At 37.4% G+C, this 14,783-nt stretch overlaps 1 protein-coding gene across 1 annotated transcript in view; it reads right to left on the bottom strand.

Moving 5' to 3' along the window:
- The window catches only part of LOC107726992 (plexin-B1-like), an 86,842-nt gene extending 73,100 nt beyond the window's left edge, over positions 1-13,742 (bottom strand). The window contains exon 1 of the mRNA XM_016536731.1: positions 13,397-13,742. The gene's annotated coding sequence lies outside the window, so the exon portion shown is untranslated. The remainder of the gene's footprint in view (positions 1-13,396) is intronic.
- Positions 13,743-14,783: the final 1,041 nt, after the last annotated feature.

Genomic DNA, 14,783 nt, shown 5'->3' with positions numbered 1-14,783 from the left:
CTGCATTGAGCAGCCGCGTTCAGTTTTTAATTGTAGTGTCTGTTCTTTTAACTAACTAAATGATTTTTATTTCTATAAAAAATCAAAACGACGGTGGGGGTCGGTGACGCGGTGGGCAAGTGACGTAACCGGTGTTGCGGCTTAACAACGGTATCACCGTCAGCACCATCTATCGCGGCAAGCCTAACACACACACACTTTGAGGCCAAACTTTTGAAATGTAGTGTGTGCACAGAAGTACGTTTTAGTTTTACTATCCCAGAGGAAAGGGGTTGTCTGTCTAATCATAATGCTACACTCCCTTGTAAGCATACAGGTCATGTGTGCACATATTTAAGGTGCAGTCTTTAAAAAATATTCTGATCTCTCTACACAACAAGAAATGTGGACAGAGAACCTGAATATCCTAAAGAGGTTGTGCGCATGAAGCGAAACAGATGTCAGCAATCATCGAGAATCCGTCTCTGTATGGTTTCAACGTCTAGCAATGTCATAGGTCTCCGATTAGGATGACATACTTTTTTAAACATATTAAAAGAAAATCAACAAGGAAAAGACAGTTTTACTGAAATGTAATTCTAACATATAAACAGAGCAGAGATATCGCCGCAGGCAACGGTGCTGGCCAAGAAGCGGCTGAAGATAACATGCTTCTCAGTGGTCATAACATGGCTTGCAGCGATTTCCTCTTTACCGACCAAAGCTGGAACAAACAACATCCCGAGTCCTCAGCCAACTTCTCCACTTAATTACAAGGCTCAGCAGTTAGGCCATGAAAATCTCTCCCTCTTTTTTTCGCCTTTCCACCATCTTTATTTTTCCCTCTTCCGCCATAGCACTAAACTCAGTGAGTGGATCTTTCAGAGGGAGGGTTCTCATGGTCCATGGAGCAAAACCCAGCCAGTAAACACAGTAATTTAAAGCCACACTCTCCTGGTTGAGTGTAATCATCAGGATTGCTGAGGAGGCCTCGGCCTGGACAGCTCCATCTGTAGAAGAGGAAAACAACAACTCTTTGCATCCACATAATGACATGCAGCACGCCTTTGTAAAGGGCTCGTGCAATTTAATTAATTCTGGCAGGAACACACTGGGTTAATTACTGATTAATGACATCACTCTGAAACTGTGTGCTAAATAGCTACTATTGATTATTGCAGTCACTGATATAATCTTTTCACGTGCAAAAAAAGATACAAATTTTAAACTGCTTGCATTTTGAAAGTAGAAGTTACAATCACTAATTTAAAAATGATAGTGCGTAGATGTGAATAATCAATAATCAAATTTGTTGTTGATCAATTATTATCAAAATTATTGATTAGTTGTTGCAGCCCAACTAAAATCAATAATTTTAAACGCTGAATTTAGGCATCACAAAATTGTATTGTACAGTATGAAAAATGGATATTCATTTTAAGATTTACAAAAGATTACAATTAATAATATTAAATGATTATTATTAAACTATTCACCTTTTTAGATTTCATTTGTTAGATAACTGCAAAAATATTCTAAATGGGCATTCACAATTAAATAGTTAATAAAATTCATTGAATAATAAATTAGAGTTATATGAAAATTAAAAATTAGTAAAAATTAAATAAAAATGTAATATTAACAGTCAACAATTGATATGGTAACAATATACAATATAACTTTTTTATCATCAAGTTCATCATTATTTACGTAGTAAAAGTCCCCTAAAACAAACTTTGTAACAAGGATTGGGCGCTGAGAAGATAAGTGACAAGCATTGTGTACATGGCCTTGCTCTACTGTTATGATTAGCAGAACACAAAACACAGAAGCTGAATTAGATTCGAAGATTTTTATGAGGTTTATTTAGAAGAGATTATTGTACAACCATTTTCATGAGCAGACATTCAAGAAAATGTGACTGCAGCAAAATCAAATGAAAGAGTATACAGCCATGATGACAGACCGCAGAAATTCACTCTAATTCTATCAGCTGAACACTGCTGTCACTATCCCATAATAATGACACACAGCAGATTCATGGAGACCATGGGAAATGCTTACAAAACCACTTTATGTCGTTTGCCCTGAAGGCACAGGCCTGGCATAGGAACGCATCATTTCTTCATTTATGAGTATGTTTAGTTTAATTTCTTGTCAGGAAATCCATTCACCTTTTCACCCGTCTGTGTGGGAGTCAGCTAATTCTGCAATGAAGTAGAAACAGTAACTCTCTCAAGACAAGAAATTATTCTTTAGTCAAGGCTGACACAAGCCAAACATTAACAACATAATTGCAAGACCTTCGTCATCATTTTATGTTCTTTTATCTCCTTTTTATGAATTTTTGAGGCTCATGAACAAATACATGAAACAAATTATTTGTTTTACAACCAGCTGAACTGTTACTTAGCTTACTTTGAAACTCAGGCAGGCAGATATTAGTCTAAGAATCTCTCAATGAAAACAGAATCAAATCAGATATATGCTGGGGGCTTCGTGAAAGTATTTTACCCCATGATATGACTTTGAGCACAGCATTGGAGATAAGACAAGTGCTGGAACATCCTCTCAGCAAAAATGCCTTTGAACCAACTCCAAATCCAAGAACACATTCCCTTCATTCAGCACTAAATTCAGCTGTATACTTACTGAAACTTGTTACATAAGCAAACCCATGGCCTCCATCAAGCTTAACATGCTTTTATTTTTTTATACTCAAGTGAAGTAGACAATTTAACGCTGAAATATTTTCTTTTATACATTCAATGTGCAGAGACTGAGAAAAGTGACAAATAAAGAATATATTTTTATAAATATATTTTTGTTCAAAATATGGAACTACAGCAATGGACATATCATTTCCGACATGCGCTTTACGTGATAGACCAATCTGGGCCATCTGACCAATCAGAGCAGAGTAGGCTTGTTTAGACAGACTGAATATTATTATTGTTTGAGATTTGTTGGAAAATGAGGTGATATTAAATACATATTTTTAGAAAACAAAAGCGTTGTTTGACCTTGCATGCATGTAAACCTATTGAAGGAGACTCCCAAAATAATATTAGGAATCTTAAAAATGGCATAATAGGGGTTAGTAACTAGCTTTTTAATGACTAGGTAACTGTGTTTGTCACTATTGGTGAGCTCCAGCAGTCTTCACATTCCTTAAATGCTCTGTCCTCAGCTATGTGAAACACGGATGAAGTGGCAGTTATAAATTGATCGGTTGATCAAACAGAATTATTCCCAGATCCAATGGGATTAAGGGATTATTGAGCAGGCATAACCGGAGGGGAGGGGCGTGTTGAGTCAGCCTGGCTTCCCACCATCTCTTTCTCCCCCCCCCTTCATTATCCCAATCATTTGAGATTTGGGGAAGGAAGGGGGTGATTCTGCATTGAGAGGTTTAATCCTCCTTTCTCTCTGAGGGTGTGATTGAAGTGAGGGGCAGATGCTCGGGATGGACACTTGAAAGGGGCTTGTTACCCGTGCAATGGTTTGGCCTCATTGATTTTAGCCATGGCATAGATCTTTTACAGCTTCCTGCCAAATAAGGTTAACTCAGCCAGCTTGTATTACTGTACAGCAGTGCCTGCAAGTGGAACTGAGTGCAAACTAACCACATTTAAAGCCATTATAAGCGTGGAAGACTGTGTTAAATAGCAGTGCTATTTCCTTACGAGTAATTCACTCATGCATGTGGAATAATGACAATTTGCACTTTTGCATGCATTTCTAGAGCTTGGGTTTATGCATCGGAAGATGAAGTGTGTGCCATTAGGTTTTCAAACACGCTGAACTCTACTGGCTGAGTCAGAAGTTGACATTTGACCCCTCTAATACACAGCAATTTTGAAAGCACCACAGTGTAAGGATCAAATGACATGACACTTTTTTTTTTGCTCAGGTCTATTCATTTATTTAAAAATACATTAAAAGCTGTGCATACATCTCATGAGTCAATAGTAACTAGTGATGCAACGAAATTTCAGCAACTGAAAATATTTGCAAAAATGATTTGGAGGGCAGAAGTAATTGACCAAAATGGTGACGTTTAATTAGCACTTTTCCAATGATGTGTTTTCATGGAGTCAAAGTCTACTTTGTGTATACAGTGTAGGTTACAACAATACTGACAATATAAATTTTTTGTTCACGACAACATACATTTACCTCAGGAAAGCCGTTCAATGTCCATAGTAAATTAGGTAGCTAGAAAAAAATTAACTCTAGAGAGGAGCATTTTATTAAATATATGCACTGTATTACATATTCAAGAAAAGCTGTCACTGTGGCGGTACCCTTCTAAAAGGCACTAATATATATCATTTAGGTACTAATTTGTACACTTTAGGTATAAATCTGTACCTTTAAGGTACTAAAATGCACCTCTTAGCAGTAAATAAGGCACAAAGACACAGTTTTCAGTGGAAACTTCTGGCTCAACCAATTTCATGCATTTGAGGTGGGACTACCTGTCTGTTTGGTTGAACAAGGGAAGACGGGAGTGTTTGGGATAATGCACTGACAAAATACACTATATCGTTTTTGTTTTAAAAAAACAGCAGGAGGCCTATACAAAAAATATTCAGTCACCTTTTTCAAAAATCAAAATTGTTGTTGATATACTATGCTATATTATCCTGCTTAATGCATGTCACTTCAACTTGAATGCTTCAAAATCTTTACTTTCAGTAAGACATGCAATTACAATAATAGGGTGAAGCTAGCTGCACAGATGGACTAGCTGTTACCATCTGCACTGAGGTCTGTGAGCAATTAACTAACTAGCAGAGGTAAACAGATAATGAACTATACCGCTGATCCATGACACCAGTCAAATCTTAGTCGTAACAACAACTGTTTTTTGCATGAATTTCAACTCAAATGTATAAAACTAAACTAACAATCCAATTAAAGTATATTTCAGCAAGAGATGTACATAAAAATGTACACTATAATACATTATAATGCAACTAAAATCCTGTCCCAATAACTGCCTCTTCTCCTCCTTTAGTCTGCTGCCCAGCAAAAGGTCGTTGTCCATCTCTGGTACAAATGCTTTGCTTCAGTAGTCGCAGCTAATATCCTCTCACCCAAACAAATATGTGAGTCACTGTGCGGATGTCCACAGATAAAGCCAATATATTGTCAAAAGGACCCCAGGTCAACCCCCCTCCAGTGGCTTGTAACATTTCAGCTAATGGATTAGGCAAAATGAGAGCAGATGCAGCTGTCATGTCAGGCTGCCTGTCTGTGACACAAACCCAGCTTACTGTACTTATCAGGAGCCATATTTCGTATGGCTGGCAAAGCTCTGCGGGGGACAAAGGCAAGTGGCGTATGTCAAATCGTCACACAGTTCATCCAAAAATGAGAAATCTGTCATTATTTTATTCATGCTTATGAATAAAAACAAGGGTTTTCTTCAAGCAGCTCTTTTTCTTATTTGAAAGTTAAGCTCCAAATATGACACCCAATATTTAAGGGGTCATGAACTGAGAAATCAAAAATACCTTGATCTTTTGACATATAAGAGGTCATTGGATGTACATAAAAATGTACACTATAATACATTATAATGCAACTAAAATCCTGTCCCAATAACTGCCTCTTCTCCTCCTTTAGTCTGCTGCCCAGCAAAAGGTCGTTGTCCATCTCTGGTACAAATGCTTTGCTTCAGTAGTCGCAGCTAATATCCTCTCACCCAAACAAATATGTGAGTCACTGTGCGGATGTCCACAGATAAAGCCAATATATTGTCAAAAGGACCCCAGGTCAAACCCCCTCCAGTGGCTTGTAACATTTCAGCTAATGGATTAGGCAAAATGAGAGCAGATGCAGCTGTCATGTCAGGCTGCCTGTCTGTGACACAAACCCAGCTTACTGTACTTATCAGGAGCCATATTTCGTATGGCTGGCAAAGCTCTGCGGGGGACAAAGGCAAGTGGCGTATGTCAAATCGTCACACAGTTCATCCAAAAATGAGAAATCTGTCATTATTTTATTCATGCTTATGAATAAAAACAAGGGTTTTCTTCAAGCAGCTCTTTTTCTTATTTGAAAGTTAAGCTCCAAATATGACACCCAATATTTAAGGGGTCATGAACTGAGAAATCAAAAATACCTTGATCTTTTGACATATAAGAGGTCATTGTACTATAAAAACATCCTGTAAGTTTCAGAACTCAAAACTTTCTCAAGTCTAAAAACAGCTTATACTGAAGCCAATCCGCCAAAATGACAGCATGTGGAATGTGTCACTTTATGACGTAACAGTGTATCTAAACACTGCCTACGCAGAAAAAGATCAACACCTGCTTCTACATCGCTGCTAGGCCTGGGCGATAAAACGGTATCGATATTTATCGACGGTACACCTTCTTCAATAACGATATAAAAAATGGTCGATATAGTACACGCTATAGGCACGTGCTATGAGTGACGCAGACAGCACACACAAACATGAACATGAGTACTGTGCCTGCCTGTGATGAGGAGATTGTGAATTAAAAAATGAATATTAGTCGAATTTAAAATAAACATTTGCATTTGAATGCAAAAATAGTACAATCGAATGTTAGGTGTGCATCTGTAAACATTTTTTTCTATTGCTCTTTGTTTTAAAAAAGGTTATAAAAATGTCAATAATAATCGATACCGAACGATATGAAACATTATATCGTTGATACATTTTTTTGCTATATCGCCCAGCCCTAATCGCTGCCACGATAAACTTTATTTGATGAACTTTATTTTTAATGAAGTTCCAGACCACGTCAGTAAGAACTTGATCCTTTGTTCACTTAATTTTACCACGGATTCATTTACAAACAAGTAGTGGACATTTACTTCCAAATCTACAAACCCGCCACGCCTATTTGGGGCATTCTGATGAGGGGGGTCAAAACAGGACAGAAAATAGCCTATTATTTCTAAATTATGATGTTTTTTGATGTAAAAATCTATTATAACATTATTATATTGATAACATTATACTTGACAACATTAAGTAGCTAGACCTCAGAGAACAGTACAAAATAATAAAAAAGGCAGTTCATGACCCCTTTAACATAAAAATCATGTATATAATTTATACGCTATGTTCCAAAATATTTGATAGAAAAAGCAAAATTCAAGTCATTATTCAGTGATAATATTCCCTTCCAGTGAGCTGTTACTTAATGTAAACGAGTCAGTGAGTCGAACCTAAGAACCGAATAAATAGTTATTTTTATTATTTTGAACAAGTTCTTTTAAAATGAACTGGTTGAATTGGCTCAAAAAGCAGTCTAAATGATTTATTTACAAATCAGTATGGTTTGTTTATGAAATTCACCAACTCTTCAAAAGATTCTTCAAAACACAGAAAAAGAAAAAAGTCTGGAACAGCATGAGGGTGAGTAAATAACAAGATGAACTATTCTTTTAGAGTCAAATGTCGCAGGAAAAGAGAAATAAAACAAAGATGAAATATATTACAGGCAAAGAAACTGGACAACTTAAGAGTGGACACAAGAAAAAAAAATTATATAAACAGAATGAAAAGTTTAGTCTGGTGTTAGATCAGAGAAATTATTTTTTATAAGCTACGCTCTCCAGATCCACCAAAACCTCACGTAAAATCTCCATACATGGCCTCCACAAGAAAGCACGCTTATGTCACGGCACATACGCACCACTGAATATTTTTAGCTCAACAACTTGCTACACTTGCTATCATGGAGAGGAACCTCAGTGTGTGTGTGTGTGTGTGGGTCAGTGGGAGACAAACTGACAAGTATGTGTGAGTGGGAGACAGTGAAAGAGTTTTCACGCATTCAACACTTACTCAAATAAACCGAGAATAAGCAATCACCCAAAGAGATCATGCTAGCCACAACTGTCCTCGCCTGTTAGCACAGGCAACACCTCCACACGCTTCTTAATCTCTGGCCCTGTAAGGGCCTCTGTCTGGCCCCAGTCTAGATTAAAAATACAGGAAAAGCTCACTCTGGCAAAGTAAACACACAACCGTGCACTAATAAAAAAGGGTTATTTATGGCCAGGGCACAGCTAGGATGGATGTTGGCACACTAGCCTAGCATTTGAGGTTTAGCTTCTCAGCAGGGCATTGAGAACAGACGTGTATAAAGTCACAAAATATATATTCAGAAGATCATCTCTCGTAAAGTAAGAAGTAAAAAGTTATAATTATAGTAAATATTACAACGAGTGTGGTTTTATTGGCTTAAAATAGTAGTGAAAATTGGAGAAAGCTGGTGTATGGAAGCTAATCTGAGGGTTGTTAGTGTAAAAGTGTACCTAAAAGGAAGAAAGGAGAGGTATGCATGCAAGGCTTTTACACATGTGACCAGAACTAATGATAAATCCCGGGTGGGCTTTCTGTTAATACCATAGACTAGGGCTGCACGATAAATCGCATGCGTAATTTTTTGAACCAGGCTGTAAACATGTTTTTTTCTGCTGTAAAGTCATTCATTTTAACATGGGGAGTCTATGGGATTGACTCCCTTTTGCAGCCAGCCTCTAGCGGCCAGTCGATGAATTACAGTTTAAGTCACTTCCTTGTTGGCATCACGAGAGAGAGCGGGAGGTTGCCGCTTGGTTAATACACACACACACAAAGACAACACTGGCATGGTTACACAAAGGCAACAACATTATTTCAGTCTTCAATACACAATACTAACTGTGGGAAATGTGTGAAAGGTAGTGAATGAGCAAATTTAAAGTACATTTTCTAGTGCAAAACTCTACGTCACAATGCTAGGGTATTCTGGGTCAATTTCCCAGGTTTGCTGTGCTTGTTGTATGGCTGAACAATTTGCAGAAAAAAAATACTAGGGCTGGCTCGATACCACTTTTTCAGAACCGATACCGATCCAATACCAAAAATTCTGAGTATCTCCCGATACCGATATCGGTCCGATACCAGCGCAGTTTTTTTAAATCAGTGTAGAATTTCTATACCTCAATGTGTGTTGACCTGATCATCACTCTTTTGTATGTTACACACAATCTACTAAATATAGACAGCTTTATTATAAAGAAAAATAACAAACGAAAAAAAATATATAATATAGTTAGTCTAGAAAATTCATGAGTGCACAATAATTTTATAAAATCCTAAACTTTTAGTGAAAAAACAACAACATTATTTAGAGGGGATCAAATAAAAGTGAATAAGTGTAGGACTAAATCTGGTACACAATGCTCTTTGTATTGTTGTAAAATACATTCATGAAAAACAAGTAATATATTTATATATAAATATATACTATAGTAGTCAACATTTGAAGTGGATCAAAACCTTTCATCAAAGTTGTCCTAAAACCAAAACAATACCCGTTCTTGTCTTAGGACAACTTAGATGAACTTTTTGATCCACTTCAAATGTTGACTACTGTATAAATTAAATGTATAGCAGAGTAATGAGGCAGCAGCATATGATAGATAAGACGAACAAGAAAGGCTATTAATAATCTTTCATTGCTCAAAACAGGCACAGGCACAGCGCTCCATGGTTGAACCACTGATGTCACATGGAATATTTTAATGATGTTCTTACTATGTTTCTGGGTCTGGGAACATTTCAGTTCCATTGCTGTCTATGCAGGGTCTCAGATTTCATCAAAAATATATTCGTGTTCTGAAGATGAACGAAGGTCTTACGGGTTTGGAACAACATGAGGGTGAGTAATTAATGACAGAATTTTCATTTTTGGGTGAACTATCCCTTTAAGAAATTACAGGTGATTTAAAAGTTCTCATTACAAGCTTGGGAAGATGGTTGGTGCATGCTGCATTTCCAAATGTCCCAAACTCAGAACACATGCAGAGATGAGTTCATGTTAAGCAGCATTTACTATGAAACGAGACACTGAAAACACTGGATCATGAGCTGCTTGTGTGTAAATGAAAACAGTGCCATGCTTCACTCTGAAACACGCGGCACCTATATTTAATTAAATCACATTCTTTGCAATTTGATTATCACACTAAGCCATATAGCAGCTTCGCTTTTAAAATAATAATGGTGGTCATAATACACTTTTAAAGGTTTTAAGAGCTGCTCTGTTCTGGTGGGTCATGCTGACCTGAACTACAACAATAAAAAGAGCAAGTCAATTTCAAAACTCTTTTAAAGCTTTCATCTGTTTGCCAGACTTATTAGTGAGCATCTGATCTTCTAACCCATCCTCAGATTACTCGCGGTATGACCCACAGCTTTGAGGAAACTGACCTTGCCATGGCAGCACTGGCATGACATTAGAATCTAGAAAGATTTATCATGTTCTTTCATTTTGTTCCTCAAGGCTCTTTCCACATTCCCACACATCCTTGTAAACGCTAAATATTATTGATCTACTTTCCATTTTCCAGTTCTGTGGTGTGTAACCTTCTATGTGTGGGCTTGGAAATCATAACTCAGGTTAAGAAAAACAATGACAGAAACGCTATGGACCAAAAACTTAAAAAAATTAAGGAACTAAAACAGAATATCAGAAAAAGATAATGCCTGTTTATTTCAGGTTTTACACACGCTTTAACCAATGACTTTCCATAACTTCCCAGTTATTTTTTAATCATGTTATAGGGATTGCTTAAAATATTTTAGAGCTGAACATAACTTGCAAAATTCATGTTCACTCTTTCACATGCCTTTATAAGAATTCATTCATTTCTATGGCTTGTCCTGGCCTGGAAACCACAATTTTTAATTCCCTAATATGTCAAGGTTTCATGATCCCTGGTATTTGTATAGAAACACAAGTCTGTGCGTGTAAAGAAAAGCCTGACGTCATCTAGTTCAAACCGAACGACTTTCGCAAACAAATCGACGCAACCATTAACATGTACGAACTGAAGTAGAATAAATCCACATATCTGGGGACTTAAGATAACCCTGCATAATCTAAACTCATTTTAAGGTGAAAATATTATGATTTCACAACACTGTACAATAACTATGAGGTTGCTTTGTGGTTCTTGGATGTATCATAAAATGGTGCAGATGTACAAGATCACTAAAATGTCAAGTTCAGTGCCTTATGGTTAAAACAAAGTCAACTGAAGCTCTTCTGCCACAAAGCAACAGATGCTGAGAGGCAGATTCACGACCTCCTAAAATACACACTCATTAAAAAATTGTACCTCACACCTTCCTCTTTGAACACTATTAAACTGAGCATTAACAAAGCTGAAGCAACAGACCAAAAAACTAGAATGCACTATATGCAATATTTCGCTCAGTGACGCATATAAGTTGATGACACAGTGCTGATCAAATCGCTAGAACAAAACTGACATAATCAATATCACAAAACACGAGTTTAAATTACATACCAAGAACACCGAGACTAGTATGCATTTAAATGAGAGGGCCAGTCCTTCAGGATCTATGTCTGCTACCACCTGTTAACCCTGGCCAACACCCTCCAGACCCGTGGTTTCACGCTACAACCGTCCCGCTCTGCTCCACACCACACTCCCATAGAACATGAGGTGAGGGGTTAATCTGATATTGTGCTGAAGGAAACTACAAAGCGGCGAGCAGATGGCCATCTTTGAGCAAGGATTCTGCTAATACAAGAAAGCCAGTGATGGAAACAAGAGAAGCCTTTTTGACTTAGACCGCAACATTTTTGGCTTGACGTTCACATCTTTGTGCAGATAATGAAGAAGATAAAACAGTGCAAATGCACATGTGAGGTAAACTGAACCTTGACGCTCTGCTCCACACCACACTCCCATAGAACATGAGGTGAGGGGTTAATCTGATATTGTGCTGAAGGAAACTACAAAGCGGCGAGCAGATGGCCATCTTTGAGCAAGGATTCTGCTAATACAAGAAAGCCAGTGATGGAAACAAGAGAAGCTTTTTGACTTAGACCGCAACATTTTTGGCTTGACGTTCACATCTTTGTGCAGATAATGAAGAAGATAAAACAGTGCAGATGCACATGTGAGGTAAACTGAACCTTGACGTGTTCCTCCATGGGTAGATATGGAGAAACCAAATAAGGGATGGGTCAAATTTATGAGATATTATTCAATAATACGCTGCGTTTCATCATTTTGACCTGAAAAATATCTGCACTTAAGTTTACTTTGTTGGCCAAATACGGAAGAAGATAGAAAGCCTTTACAGAGTATGAAAAGTGCAATAGACAGTCAGATGAAAGTCCATCATGGTCTTTCCCACAACGTATCCTTCTGTGAGATCTGGCAAACAAATAACATTTGCTGGATGTGAGAGTGTGGGAGTATTTGAACTTCCTCATCTCATCACTTTTTTTTTCCTAATGGGGGGAGGGGTGATGCCATCAGCCACACATTAAATATGTACATGCACAGTTATAATCATGCTACAATGTGTTTTCTAAAGCTACAATTCAAGATACAACCAAGCTACAGTTTACAGCCAAGCTGTTTGCAATTTTTACAAAAAACCATGATGGTCTTTTTCCTTTGTATTACCCTGTGAACTGTCTATATACAAGTATTGGTCATTTTTTGGACAGACCACTTTCATCAGACCGGTTTAATCATGTGGTTTCTATTTTATCTCCTGTATGATTTTGGTGGTTATCAGTACATTTTAAGGTAAGCTACTTCAAGTAGGTTGGTAAATTAGCATTATATCACTTGATGAAATATATAGTTGTAAGTTGTAAAATATACAGGCATCAATATTGCCACCCAGTAAAACCCGAAACTTTGCCACCATATTGGTTATTGTGAATTTTTGGCAAAACAACCAAAAAAAAACGTACAGTGTATATCTGTTAGTCTGACTGCACAAAAACCAGACTGACTTCAGTCAGACCCAACATCATTAAATTGATCAATTGTGGTAAATAAATAGACGCAACATGTACGGATAGAATTAGAGTAAATCTTGTTCTCTGGTGACTCTTATTTAAAATTCCCCTGCATAATCATTCTAAACTCATTCCAATATGAGAATATTATGATATCACAACACTCCACAATAAATATGAGGCTGCTTTGTGTTTCTTGGCTAAAGCATGAAACAGTGCAGATGTACTAGGTCACTAAAATGCAGTTACTGATAATTCTTGCTAATTTTGACAGAGTTATTCTTAATCATAATCATATCTAGAATACACACAAATGTGAGCATTTAAGTGAAATCCACAATTATACTGCAAAACACACATAACGTTAGACATTTGGATTTTAACGGTGTTGGCAACTTTTGTTTAATCTGTGCCATTTCATTGGTTTAATTCATCAGCAACAATAGCTTCCACAGAAGTTATGTGCACTAACGTTACTGCTAACTCCGGCGTTCACAATAAATAACAGGTTAAACCTAGCACGCAACAACAAAGTATAAAACCCAAAGCAGTTTTTAAATCAAGAGTTGTTGTTATTTCCTTACCTGCATTTAAACCTGCACTTCTTTGGAACAAAACCGCGACGCTTCGCCTTCCACAGACTCGCAGTGATTTTGAATCCGATTAATCCGCAGGAGAGAGGAGACTCTCAGTCTATAAACTTCACCGGGAGCGCTGCTGCCCGCCGGTGCACACACGTGTGTTTGTCCCTCGCTGTCTGTCTCCACGCAAAAAAGGATTTCCTAAAAACTAGTAAGTGAAATGGGTGCCTTTGTATTTTTAGCCGCGCAGACTCCGGGAAGCCCGTCTCTAGTCTCTCATCCGCGGCTCTGTGTGTATTTGGTGAGGAATAACGGGAGCTGAGCGTCGGTTCGCAGTAGCGTTATTGTCCGCGAGTGCGACCCGGCGGCCGCGGATGGAAAAGGGCTGGGCTTCAGACATCGCCTAGTCCATACACAAGAGACAAAAACAGACATGCTTATTCATCTAAACGCTTTCAAAGATTCCCTATCTGCGGATTGTTCGTTAAAAACAACAAAAACAAACATTTGTTTGTTAGCATAACATCTAAACAAAAAGTTTTTGTCATAATAAGAAAAATGTAAACTGTTTATTTATTTGTTAAAAGAAAACATTCTTTTGTAACTTTTGTTTGTTAAAACAGCGTAGCTTGCATTTGTCTGTTTGTTTGTTTGTTTAGTGGTTTGTTTGTATGTCTTGGTTCTGTGTAGAGAGCTTAAAAAACAAACAAAAAAACCTTAAACCCTAAACACAGATGACCATGATCTTCTTTTGAAAGACCTTTGAAAAATTAATAATAAATAAACAAATAAACAAGGACTGTAAATAAATTCTAAATAATAAATAAATAAATCACTGTGTTTTTGTGAATATCTGTCTGTCTGTCTGTTGATATCACAACACTCCACAATAAATATGAGGCTGCTTTGTGTTTCTTGGCTAAATCATGAAACAGTGCAGATGTACTAGGTCACTAAAATGTCAACTTCAGTGCATTATGGTTAAAAGGCATCTAAAGATCTCCTGCCACAACGAAACATACAGTACACACAGCCGAAGAATGCACCATGAGGCAACAGATGCTGGGAGGCAGATTCATGACCTCCTAAAATACACGCTCATTAACAACCCTTGTAGCTCATACCTTCTTCTCTGGTCAACATTTAACCAAGCTATAGCAGGTTTTTGTGCATTTAAGCTACAGTTTTCATCCTGCTGGATACATGCTGGATGAAGCCGAGCTAGAACTGCAATATATAGGTCTGTTAGTCTGACTTAACGAAAACCAGACTGGTCCGATTTCAGTGAGAACAAAGCATTCACAATGACATTTTAAAAAGATGGATTTTTACTTTAATCCAACTGAAATCGAACATTTAAAGGGGTCATGACATGAGACATCAAATTTGC

Source organism: Sinocyclocheilus rhinocerous, unplaced genomic scaffold (genome assembly GCF_001515625.1).
Source record: "Sinocyclocheilus rhinocerous isolate Xijiao unplaced genomic scaffold, SAMN03320098_v1.1 scaffold666, whole genome shotgun sequence".
Classification (NCBI taxonomy): Eukaryota; Metazoa; Chordata; class Actinopteri; order Cypriniformes; family Cyprinidae; genus Sinocyclocheilus; species Sinocyclocheilus rhinocerous.
The sequence above is the reverse complement of the archived record's forward strand: the minus strand, read 5'-3'. Positions and strand labels throughout refer to the sequence as shown.